The sequence below is a fragment of the Caloenas nicobarica genome, chromosome 12, assembly GCF_036013445.1.
Source record: "Caloenas nicobarica isolate bCalNic1 chromosome 12, bCalNic1.hap1, whole genome shotgun sequence".
NCBI lineage: Eukaryota > Metazoa > Chordata > Aves > Columbiformes > Columbidae > Caloenas > Caloenas nicobarica.
Window position 1 is genome coordinate 21,737,739 of NC_088256.1, and position 12,388 is coordinate 21,750,126.

Consider the following 12,388-nt stretch of genomic DNA (forward strand, 5'->3'; position numbering starts at 1 on the left):
TTCAAGTGTTCCTGTTTCTGGGGTTTTCATCAAGCTCTGTCCCAAAGTGAACCAACTCTTTAATGCTGGAGCTGGTCGTCCGGGCTCCCCCAGGCTGACCCGGGTAGGGTCCCACAGGCACAGGGAAAGTCACTGGAGGCTTCGTCCTTCTCCCGTTTGTCAGCCCGACCTGTGAGAAGAGCGAGCCCAGCGGGAAAGGGAAGTTTGTACTCAACAGTTAGCTCTGCTCTAGCTGAGGCACTGAGGTGAGAAAATATCTGGTGTAGAGCCAGGAGAGGCTTTACAGCTGGAACGAACAAATGTTGAACATCACTGAGAGTGATATAAGGAAAACCACAACCCGGGCTGGAGACTGGGCTCCTCTGAACCGTGCTGCAACACTGGAGCGCAGGGCAGAGCTCGGGGGCAGGTTCCCTCTGACTCTCCCACCCCGTCCCTTCCTGCTCCTTGCCCAGCTGGAATGGAGGAGATGCTGGAATAGCTGAGAGCGCTGTTCCTGCAGGTCTGGGGTTTCTCTGGTGGAGTTCCTTTCCTGGGCCTGCCTTGTACCCACAGGATACTACCAAGGGTCGGGTCACTGGAGCCGTTATTCTGGAAAGAAATACTGACTGTGCTCCCTCTGCATGTGCAATAAACCAGCTCTGATACCCCAGGCACAAATGCCTCGCTGCCACGTGAGCAGTGTGGGAGCAGCTCCAGTGACCATGCTCCGCAGGCAGAGCTCTCTGGGGTGTGAGCAACGGGTGGGAAGCACAAAGCTGTGACCACAGCAACTTCTGGCAGCTGGGAATGGAGCTCCAGCCTGCCTGGCAGGGCCATGTCGTGCTTTATGATGGGAAACTGAGGCACCGGGCACATGGAGACAAACTCAAGTAGCCTGAGCATACTTGGTGCAGGCTCTGGACACACCAGCAGGGACCTCAGCTCCCTAAGCTGGGCTGCCTGGCCAAGGCACAGCAGTCTCTGGCCTCCAGTTTAGTCTTTCATACTCCTGACAAGCTGCATTACCCAGGGGCTTTCACCTCCCCATGGTGAGGTGATGCTGTTTCAGCCCAGAGAGGTTTATGTTTCATGCTGTGCAAACCCAAAGTGGCTCAGGGAGAGCGCTACACGCAGGAGCGCAGCAGCAGAGTGTGTTGTCAGGGCTAAAAATTGCTACCAGGGACAATAACAGAGCCCTCAAAGCCTTGCATGCCCCGTTATGGCTGACACGGAGTGCCAATGTCCTTCAGTCCTGGCTGCTGGAGGCAGGTCCTTCCCTTCCAGTGCTCTGTGTGCTGGTGCTGGGAAGCTCAGCACAGGAGGGGATGTGACATCCCACATTCCTGGAGCTGGGTTTGGTGGCTAGGCAAACCAAAGGCTAGCTGGCTCCCAGCTAAGCCCAGTGCTTTAGGTGCTATTTCTGTCAGCAGAGGGGGTGTTCTCTTCCTCCCGTCTCCAGCGGGGAGCTGCTCTTCAAACCTCTTCCATGCCTTTTCCTGCATTTCTCCCCAAATCCCCACTGTTCCTATCCTGTTTCAGCTTTTTCCCCAGCCAGAGGACTCTGCTCTCTTTCTGCCCCTGCACTCGCCATGAGGCTGAGCTCAGCCCCAGCTTCCCTGTGTGCTCATGCAGGGCTGTGACGGGAGCTCATCACTCCCATCCCCTTTGGGAGCAGTTCTCCACCTATATCCTGCTCAGCATCACCCAGCTGAGAGGAGGCTGCGCCAGCGCTGCCCTGTTTGGTGACAGGCTCTGTTTCCAGGGCACAGCGCTATTTCCACCTGGGAGTTTCCCCTTGCTGGGAAAACATTAACTGCTCCTCCCACTCACTGCTCTCGCATTGTAAAAACAGCCGTCTACACATGACTGTTCAGGAGAGAACGGGTTCCTTTGCTCAGCCTTCCTCGGCTTTCTCTCCATTTACTGCTGCTGCTGCTGGTATTCAAAGGGCAATGTGGTTTATGTTTTTCTTACACCAAGCAGAGATGCATGGCCTCAGAAGTCTTCCCTGGGGAGCACCAGCACCCTTTGGGGATTTGTAGAGTTCCCATCATTGCCTGATGCTAATCAGCTATCTGACTAATGAGGCAGACCCTCAGATGGGGAAGAAAGTTGCCACCAGCATCAGGCCAGTGTTTTCTTACCACGTGCAGCAGCTGACAACACTTGTCCTGGTCTTTGCAAAGGGCTCCTCACAGTGCACTTTTGTGGGATCTTGATGCTTTACTGGGGAAGGCAAATTATTAACCACAAGAGGACGTGGCCCAGATGCCAGAAGAAGGGATGAGGAGGAGAACCCAAACTCCAAACAGCTTTCATAAGCGCTGGGGCACAGACATCCTCAGGCAAAGCCAAAGCACCTTGAAGAGATCCCAGAGGCTGACACTGCTGAGGTCTCAGGGATCTCCTAAGGGATTCCCCCAGTGCAGGATGCTTTGCTGCAGCCAGAATGCAGCTGAGGTTGCAGACAGAGGCCCTCAGAGCTCCTCAGCCACAGCAGCCCTTGCTCTGATAGCAAGTAAATCAAGTGCAACCAGATGTAACAGCCAGAAGGTGGGGAAGAAGTGGATGAACATCCTGGCCCTTCCTCCATGGAGGCTGGGGAAGGCTGGTGAGCCGTGCCTTGTGCCCAGGGTTTGCCACTTCGGTTTCAGACCTCGGGAGTCCCCTGCCCAACGTTGCCCATGGGACCCGTTTGCTCTTGCCTGGGGGACGGCCGGGGCAGGGAGGGAGGCTCAGGGAGCCCCTTCTCTGGGGACACTCCCCGACCTCACCCCACCAGCACTGCACAAACCGCTCTCATTGACAAATCCTCATCATCCCCGGGCTGGCTCCATGCCCTCTCGACCTCGGTGGCCCTTGCTCAGTGCCACTTGGCTGCATTTCTAGACATACCCAGGATGATGTCAACAGCATCCAGCCCTGCTTCTATACGGCCCTCCTGGGAAAGCCTGCGGACCACACAGCCGAGGTGCTGGCCAAACCTGCCAGGCTCCTTGGGCAAGGGCTCCTATTGCTTCAGCTCCCAAACAATGGGTGCTGGCGGGAGCTCTCAGCTGGCCTCCAGGGTTGGTTTTCCCATCAGGCCCCACAGCTGGTGTCACCATGTCACCTCTCAGCACAGCCCTGTGCCCGGGGACCTGCGATACACAGGCCAGGAGGAGGCTGCCTTGCACCTCTTGCTGGGAATGGCCGTGTCCACATCTCGCTCCTCTCAGGGAAGAGGGGAGCTGCTGGGTGCAGCGAGCATGAGGGAACCCATGGGACTGGGCTCCCAGGACCACCGGTGCTCCCAGAAGGGTGGATGCAATGGTGGCACCTTAACTAGAGCCTGTGCCACTGATGAAAGGAGTTCACCAGCTGCCTGAGACCTCACACACTTGTGTTGAGCCAGCGCAGTGCTGCACCAGGCTGGGGAGGAGGGTATGGCTGAGCTCCCCATCTCGCTGTTACCTGCCTCATTTGCTGCCCTCTTGCTGGGACCTTTTCTTGCATTATTCATGAGGGAGGATTTAATTTTGGGTTTGGTCCTACATTTGCAGGAGAAAGGCCATTCGGACCCCCCCCAGTGCCTCTCCCTTCTGCCTGCCCCACAGCTTTGCTGGGAGACTTTTGGCCCAGCAGTTGGGAACCCCTCGGACCCAGCATTGCCAGCTGCACAGGACAGTCCTCTCTGCCCAGTCTCTCCCAGTTGCTCAGTCTGCAGCCTGGGCGTCAAGGGGTGAAGCAGCCAGCCTGGCCCCAGACAGGTCTCTTCAATAGGATGGAGTGGGGATGGACAGAGACCATGAACTTAATTGAGGGCAGTAGCACTGGGAAGACAGAGTAGGCGCCTCCTGTGGGTGCTCCCTGTGTGAACCCCAATCTGTGTCCATCCCACACTGGGTCCTGCCACCCTGTACCCCAGTACGGGCCAGAGATCCCCACATCAGAAGGGAGCAGGGCTGGGGTGGGATGCAGCACACTGCTCTCCCTGCAGACCTCCCACCAGTGCCTTTCCCATTGCTTCCCTGATGTTTCTTACCACCTCCTAGAAGAGACAGGGATGCACATGCTTCACCAGGGTCCCTACACTTACCTGGTAGGAGAGATCTCCAAGTCTCATGCTGTTTCAGGCTCTATCACACCATCCTCCCCACCTGCTGTCCCCCACCATCAGATGATCCTGGGTTCAAGGGGTGAGGAGTGCGGTGACAAAGGTGGCATAGCATGCCACGCCATGTGGCTCCAGCCTCTTGCAGCCCCATGTTGCTCCCAGCTGTGAGCACTCCGAGCAAGGGAGGGGAGCAGGGAGAGGGTTTTTACAGCCCGCAAAAGCAGATGTTGCTAATTGAGCCTTTGAGCTGCATGCCAAGCCGTGGCATGGAGGCTCTGCCCGGGGTTTCAGAACGACTGCCAGGTCCGCTGGCTTTGAAGATGGTGGGGGTGGGAAAGGGGGTGGCCCCGCATACGTATCGGATCCGGCAGGCAGCCCACAGCCAGGCTGGGACACCTGGGACTCTTCTGGGGCCGGGGGGCTCATCCTGCTGGAGCAAAGAGCTCTGGAGTGAGGGTCCTGGCACCTGCACTGCAGCCACGGCTGGGCCAGGGCAGGGCAATGCCTCAGTGTAGGAGGGAAGGTGGTACCTGCAGGCACTGGTGGCTACTCTTTTCGCTTCTATTTTCTTCGATTGTTAAGGATGAAGAAGCCCTTGGTAGCAATGGCAGGTCCTGGAGCTGCCTAGGAAGGAGAGAGGATCTGAACACCTGACTTGATCAGAGCATCCTCCCCGGCAGCCTGGATGCTGGCCGGAACCCACAGCCGATAAGAACATGGCCACCCCCTGCTCCCCACCCCCTCCCATGTACCTTTGCTCACCTTTCTGGACACACTCGGTTAGAGCCCCAGTTTATCTCACCAGTGCTCAATTCTGGCCAGGGAACTGGCTGTGTTGGTGCTTTCGGTCCCTGCTGGCAGCAGTCGCTGTCTGTTCCAGCAAGGCGAGCTGAGCATGAGCCATTCTCACAAAAAGAAAGCCCTTGAGGTGCTGGAGCGAGTTGAGAGAAGGGAACGGAGCTGGTGAGGGGCTGGAGCACAAGGGTGATGGGAGCGGCTGAGGGAGCTGGGGGTTCAGCTGGAGAACAGGAGCTGAGGGGAGACCTTCTGATCTCTGACCTGCCTGAAAGGAGCTTGGAGCCAGGGGGGTCGGGCTCTGCTCCCCAGGAACAAGCGCCAGGACCAGAGGAAACGGCCTCAAGTTGCGCCAGGGGGGGTTGAGGTTGGATCTGGGGAACAATTTCTTCCCCAAAGGGCTGTGGGGCATTGGAACAGGCTGCCCAGGGCAGTGCTGGAGTCACCATCCCTGGAGGGGCTGGACAGACGGACATGAGGTTCTCAGGGACAGGGGGCAGTGCCGGGGTGGGTTATGGTTGGACTTGATGATCTCGAGGGTCTCTGGCAACCAAAATGGTTCTATGCGGTGACCCGGGTGCATACAGTCTCATTGCAACAGCAGATATCACCAGGCATTCGCCAATAAGAAAATCTCACCATAGCATCTCCCCACTCACTCTGGGCACCTTTTCTCCAGTGGGTCCAACACCAGCACAGCCCTTTGTCTGCATTTTCCAAGGTGGCCTCTGCAAAAGCAGCCCGGAGCACCTCGGGGTTACCGGGGCGGAGGGGGTGGGTCCGGCCGGTGAGGAACGGGAGGGGGCCGGGGAGGGAACGGGACGGGGCCGGGCCGGGGGGGGACAGGTCGCATCCCCGCCCGCCGCGGGCAGCACGAGCCGTCCCCAGCGCTCTGCTGCCCCCGCGCGGGCCGCCGCCGCCTCTGCGCCCCCCAGCCCTGCGCGGAGCTTTTCGGGGGGTCCGGTCCCCCCGCACCCCGTTGTGCTCCTGCGCTGTCCGTCCCCTGCCCTGGCTGCTCTGCAAAGGGCCAGAGCGCTCACCCCACTCCGCAGCGTCTTTTTTGGCTCTTATTAAATAAAAGACAAGGGGTGCTGGGGAAAAGGTCCCGGGAGGAAAGGTAGAAACAAGGTTTTGTTGCAGCACAGGAGGAATTCAGCAGCACCCAGCCAGGGCCAGGGTCCATCCAGATAGGAAACCAAAGCCTCCAGGAGCCAGGGACAAAGCCAGAGCTGGAGATGAGCCAGGACGGGCACCCGCAGCCACCCCAGGGATCAGTTACCTGCACACTGAGGTCTATACTGGAGGCAGGTCAGAGATGGGGGAGTCCTCACCCATGTGAGGAAGAGGGTAATGGCCCCAAGCTGAGCTTAAATAGAGGTGCAGGCAGGTGTGGGGAGCCCCAGGTGAGGCTGCTCAGGGCCTGACAGCCCTGCAGTGCCCCAGGGGCTCTGACAGCCCTGTCCCTCCGCCCCCACCCTCTCCACTGCCCCCTCACTCTTCTTCTCATTTCCCCATCCATGTGCCTGTGCCGGCTCCCCACGCACTGTGCAGGTAGCTGCTGCATCCCCCTGCCCCCGCCATCACCTGTGCCAGAATAAAAACCTCCCCCAAAAAAGTGTAGAGACAGAGGTAAGTTGGAGGTCGAAAAAGATTGCAGGCTGAAAAAGAGTAAGAGGCAAAGAAGAAGTTGGAGGCTGAAAAAAAGTGGTGGACAACAAAAAAGTGGTGATCAAAATAAAAGTGGTGGGCAAAAAAGTTGGAGGCTGAGGAAATAGTAGGGGAGTCTGGGGCTGAAAGAGTCTGATGAATAGTGGAGATCACTGAGGAACAGGAGGCTGAGAAGGAGCAGGAGTCTAAAGAAAAAGTGGAGACCATTACAAAGAGTAGAGGCTAATGAAAAGCTGAGGCCAAAGGGGGGTAGAAGACCATGAGAGAGGGGACGGTGGGAAAAAAAAAACGCAAAGGGCAAAGAGTGGGATGCTGAATAAATAGCGGAACTCCCAAAAATGTGGGAGGCTGAAAAGTGGGAAATGTGTCTTGGTGGGGCAGAGCTCCCTCCTTGCCTGCCCTGCCTGGCATTGCCCTACCCAGCCCTGCCCGCCCGGCCCCGGCCCCACTGCCCCGTGTCATGGAGCCGGGCGTGCACTAGAGGACAGCCGAGCTCCACGCAAGAGGTTTGGGCAGGAGCCGCAGCAAACCCTGCCCTGCCCGCCAGCACCCTGCCCGCCAGCACCCTGCCCGCCAGCACCCTGCCCGCCAGCCGGCACCCCCAGCCCGCGAACACCCTGCCCACGAGCACTCTGCAGCCCCGAGCATCCCCACAGCCCCGAGCATCCCCACAGCCCAGAGCATCCTTACAGCCCGGAGCATCCTTACAGCCCCGAGCATCCCCCCAGCCTCGAGCATGCTTACAGCCTCGAGCACCCCTGCCAGCCCTCGGCATCCCTGCCAGTCTCAAGCTCTCTTCCAGCCCTGAGCATCCCTGCAGGCCAGAGAAGCCCCTGCAGCCCCAAGCTTCCCTGGCAGCATCCCTGGGTGGTGGATGCCCCATCCCTGGAGACATCCCAGGCCAGGCTGGACGGGGCTCTGAGCAACCTGAGCTGGTGAAGATGTCCCTGCTCATGGCAGGGGTGGCACTGGGGGAGCTGGGAAGGTCCCTTCAACCCAAACTAATCTATGATTCTATGACCTATGATCCCTGGCAGCATCCTCCAGCCCTGCACACAGCCCAGCCTCTCGCAGGGCTCCCAGATCTCCCGGACCTGGAGGCTGACGGTCCTGGGGCCACTTGCTAAAACCCTGCTGAGCAAGTCATGGCAAAGGTGAAACCGGGGGGAATTTGGTAGTTCTGCTTGTGTGGGGGGTTTAGAGAGCCTTGCACTTTATTTAAATCCAGAACTGGGAGTGTTACTTTGGAGGAAGCAGTTGTGAAGGTTCCCACTCACAGCTCTGCCCTGGAGCTGCTGCGGTTGCATAGTAAATATGGGAAATGTTCCCTTTCTCCTCGGCTTCAGGTTGGATGGGGTGGGGGCCTCTGCGGGCTGGGGATCTGCAGCAAGCCCTGCTGCCAGCAGCTGCTGCTGCCTTAAAATCAAGGAAGAAGAGCAGGATCTGGGAAATCCCAACCATGCATGGTCTGTCCCCGCAGAGGTGGCTCCCAGCCTGTCCCAGGAGCAGCAGAGCCCGGCTGCAGCCGGAAAGTGTTTCTTGATGCTTAACCTCCACGTCATCCGGTCCTCCATATGGACATGGGCAACCATGTCCCCCTGCGCTGGCACTAGCCCGTCCTCTTCCCGCACACCCATCGCATCTTCCCTCCTCTGCTGCTCTCGTCCCCAGGCCGTGCAGGGGATGGGTCCCCTTGCGTGGTGGCCACCGTGGGGTGGGCAGGGCGGGGGGGGGCAGGGTGCACGGACGCTGCTTGGGGTGAGCAGAGCAGCTGTGTTTACTTTCCATCTGCTGGAGGGGAAAAAACAGGGGATTTTTTTTTGTTGCTGCTGCTGTTATTTCATTTTATTTTTCTTGAGGCTTTGTGTGTCCTTCACCAGCCAGAAACCCTCATGTAAACATCCTGCCGTTTCACCAGGAGGAGAGAGCGTGGTGCTGGAGGAGGTGTCATGCTCCTGCCTCCCTCTCAGCAGGGCTGCACCCCCGCGCCCCCCACCATAGAGACAGGGGGCACAGGAGGGTGCTGACGTGCCCTGGGTGGGTGCACAGGGAGCCCCATGGGTCCCTGAGAAAGCAGGAGACACCGGGGCTGCAGCTTGCTGTTGGTGCCAGCCCTGAGCACAGCATCCGACAGCCGAACACCCTGCCAAAAATGGGGTAGGGGCTGCCAGGGGCTGTCCAGGCTGGCTGGGGGGTGAGGAGGGTGTTGGGGTGGTTTTGGGCAGGGGGAAAGCAAGAGGGGGTGTCCTGGGGGCAGGGGGTCGGGGTCCCCAGGGGAAGCCCCCAGCCTGTGTGGCACCTGCTGTATCTGTGCACAGAGGAGGTGGCAGCGGGTCTGAGGGGGGGTTTGGAGGTCGGCGGGAACATAACCCCCCCACAACCTCATTGCACAGCTCGATCTCCCTCCATCCATTGGAAACACCTCGGGCGCCACCTCCTTGCTGTGCTCTCGACACCCCGTCACCTCCCTCCATGTCAGAGCCAGGGCAGCGGCTCCGCATCATGTCATTCCCAGGGCGAGGGACATGGGGGACATGGGGGACACAGGGGACACGGGGGACGCGGGGCAGGGAGCTGCAGTGCTGGTGGCAGACAGCTCCAGAAGAATGCGGTCAATCGCTTCCTAAAGATTTGTGAGCCCTCCCGCTGTGCCTGTGCGGGAGGCGAAGGGAAGGTCCTCGGCACACACCACCGTCTCTGCCAAGGCTTAATCAGCAGGTTTGTTCCAAGTTGTGGCCAGCCTGATTAATCCAGGCTGTCTCTGCTGGGATGCTGATTTCAGAGCCTGCTGCTGAGAGCAAATTTCTGGCTATTATGCACATAAAATTGTTCAGGTTCTGGCTGAATTATTGATGTCCTGGGAAACGGAGCAATACCTCAGTGGGACCGATGCTAATGGCTTGCGGTGGTGCTGATGCTCCTCTGTGGGTGTCAGAAGGGCTCAGGGGGCCTGGGACAAACCCCGAGGCTTGGAGGCACATTGGTCCTGCCAGGAGAGACGAGTCCCACTGCTGGCCCAGAGCATCATCGTCTCCAGCGAGGAGGAGAGGAAGCATCTGACTTGAAAGGCAACATCACCCTCCCGACCCCTGCGCTCGGGCCAACTCTTGACTCATTTAACATCATCTCCTTCTTGGCCAAGGGAATTCGGATGAGTGTGCTCAGGCGATGGCTGTAGCCCAGCTGCCTTTGCTCCTCGCACCCCGTAGGGGGGCCGGGGCTGGGCGAGCAGCCCCTGCTCCCGGACCAGGTTCGGTGACGGCGGCGGCTTTGGCTTTGTTTACACTGCAACTTCGGCTCTGGCTGGAGTTTGTTAAGGGGTCAGGCTGATTGGGTTGTTTTCCTGTACTTTACAATTTCCTATGTGGTACTTTAATAGACGTTAGGGCGCCTACAGCTACAGAGAGGCACTCTATTTTATTTTAGAAATGGAGGTAAGTAAAGAATTAAATGCACTCAGGCATCGCCTCCCCCTGCCCAGCCACCTCGCTCACTCGCTATCTCTCCGCAGTCCCTCACCAGCTTCCTCTGGCTTTGGGGAATCTTGTTTAAATGAACCACAATATATTTTTAACGAGGACTGTTAATTAGCCCTGGCCCCAGCCTGCTGCGCGCGGCTTCCTCGAAGCCGGGGCTCTCCGGAGCTGCTCAACGGAGCGTCTTTCCTTGGTGCAGACACCAAGATCTGAGAATCTTAGAATCACAGAATGGTTTGGGTGGGAAAGGACCTTCCCAGCTCCCCCAGTGCCCCCCTGCCATGAGCAGGGACATCTGCACCAGCTCAGGTTGCTCAGAGCCCCGTCCAGCCTGGCCTGGGATGTCTCCAGGGATGGTTCAGCCACCACCTCTCTGGCCAACCTGGGCCAGGCTCTCACCACCCTCAGGGCCAACAATTCCTTCCTCATGTCTTGATGAGCACCAAGCAAGTGGCTCTAAGCTCCTCCCTGGAGGATGCTCCTCTGGGAAGGGTCTTGCTGGAATCAGATGGTAGAGCCCAGGAGGGATGAGGAGGACCCGGGCATCATGCTGGCTCACCCCTGGGCACTTGGTGCTCTCCTCTCCACCACTGCACATTTAATCCAGGATAGCCGTGACCTGGCAGGTGCCAGCCCCGTGCCCATGTACTGCCCCAGCCCTGGGTCCTGTCCTGCTGCTCCTCTCCGAGGTGAAGCCATTGCCGGTTCTGCAGCTCCGGCAGCGGCTCCGAGCTGAGTGGAGGTGATGCTGTTGTGATGGATGGGCTTGCCAAACCCACCAAAACCCATCACTGCTCCAGTCAGCGCTGGTACAAACCGCAGCAACGAGCAGGAGGTGGTGGGTGTCTGGAGGGCAGGTCCCCATCGCTGCTGGGGTGACGTGTCCCCCATGGCACAGCGGGTGCCCCCGTCCCCGCTGGCATCGCTGCACCCGCTGGCATCCTGCTGGCAGCTGCCGCCCCGGCGCCCTGCTGCTGGCACTTGGTTTTGCACAAAGAGCCGGGCTGGTGTGTTGATAAGGTGCCAGCGGTGCCTTTCTCTGGGCCTTTCCCTGCTCTCCCAGGCCCTGAGGACAAACATTCCTGGCATATTTGTCATGTTCGGCTCAATACAGCATCCTTCAGAAAAGAAAAAAAAAAATCAAATAAAAGAAAATCCGGTTCTTCCACTGCTCCCTTTAACGTTCTTTTACACTTAAGCTTTTTAATTCCAGCCCTGAATAACACTCTTTATGGGGAGGCCTGAAAAGCTGCAGCTGGTGCAGGGGTGGCAGGGACTGCGAGGGGCGCAGGACGAGCCCCGTCTGGCGTCCCTGCTCCTGGCACCCGTGGGGACCTTCCTGCCACCAGCCCTGTGGCCTGGGGACCTGGAGGTGCCATGGGGCTGCGTTGGGCAGGTGCCCGTGGGGCTGGCAGGTGGTGGGGGTGTGGGAAGGGTGGCACTGGGTGGCCTTAAGCTAGACCTGGGACTGACAAACAAGAGGGTTTCACATGTGCGTTTTTATTGGGGTGAACCAAGGAGCGCCTTGGTCCCAAGGATGCTCCATCAGCCCTGGTGCCCGGGGTGCTGAGCTGGGGTGGTGGCACCGGCGCTGTCACCCTGCGGCCAAGCACTTGCCGGAGCTGTGTGTTGGTCTCCAGAACAGCCGCTCTCTTCACCTTCACCTTTTCTGTGCCTATCCTCTCTCCCCGCCTCACCCACCACCCTCCTTTTGTGCCCTTCCTTCAACCAAATCAATAAAAACACCATCCTGCATGCTTATAAATATTGCTTTTTGAGGCTGAAGCTTTTGTAGCAGGTGAGTTTCCACAGCTCAGGGCATCAGACGGTGGCAAAGTCCTGCAATAAATCACCTTTCTTTGGCCGCCCGTGCATGCAGCCCGCTCGCCCTGCCCGTGCCGCGGCTTGCTCCTTTTCAAAGGACACCTGGCTACGGGGGCGAGCAGGACGCGGCTTCAGAGCGCTCTCCCAGCTTGGGAAAAAGCCTCCCAGGCTCTTCCCCAGCTGTTCGCCTCCCCAAGACTCCGGGATCAGATCACGCCGCTGGCACGCTGCCTCCCCACCGCGCTCCGACCCGGCTCCGCGGCGGACACCGAACAAACCTGGGCACTGCTGAGGGGCAGGTCGGGCTGGGATGGGGATCCCCCCATGCACGGGGTCTGGGATGGGGTAACGGGGCGAGGGGCAGCTGGCCGCAATGTGCTGCCGGGGCCGGGTGATGCTCCCTTCTTTCCCACTCCCTCCCCTTTATTCTCCCCCTGAGGAAAGTGATGTTTTTGGAGAAGAATGAAAGGAAAGTCGGGGAATGCTCGCTGTGCTAATTCTGTCAGGGAGCCAAGAAATATGAAGTGCCCCTTTGTTTTTTTGGGGT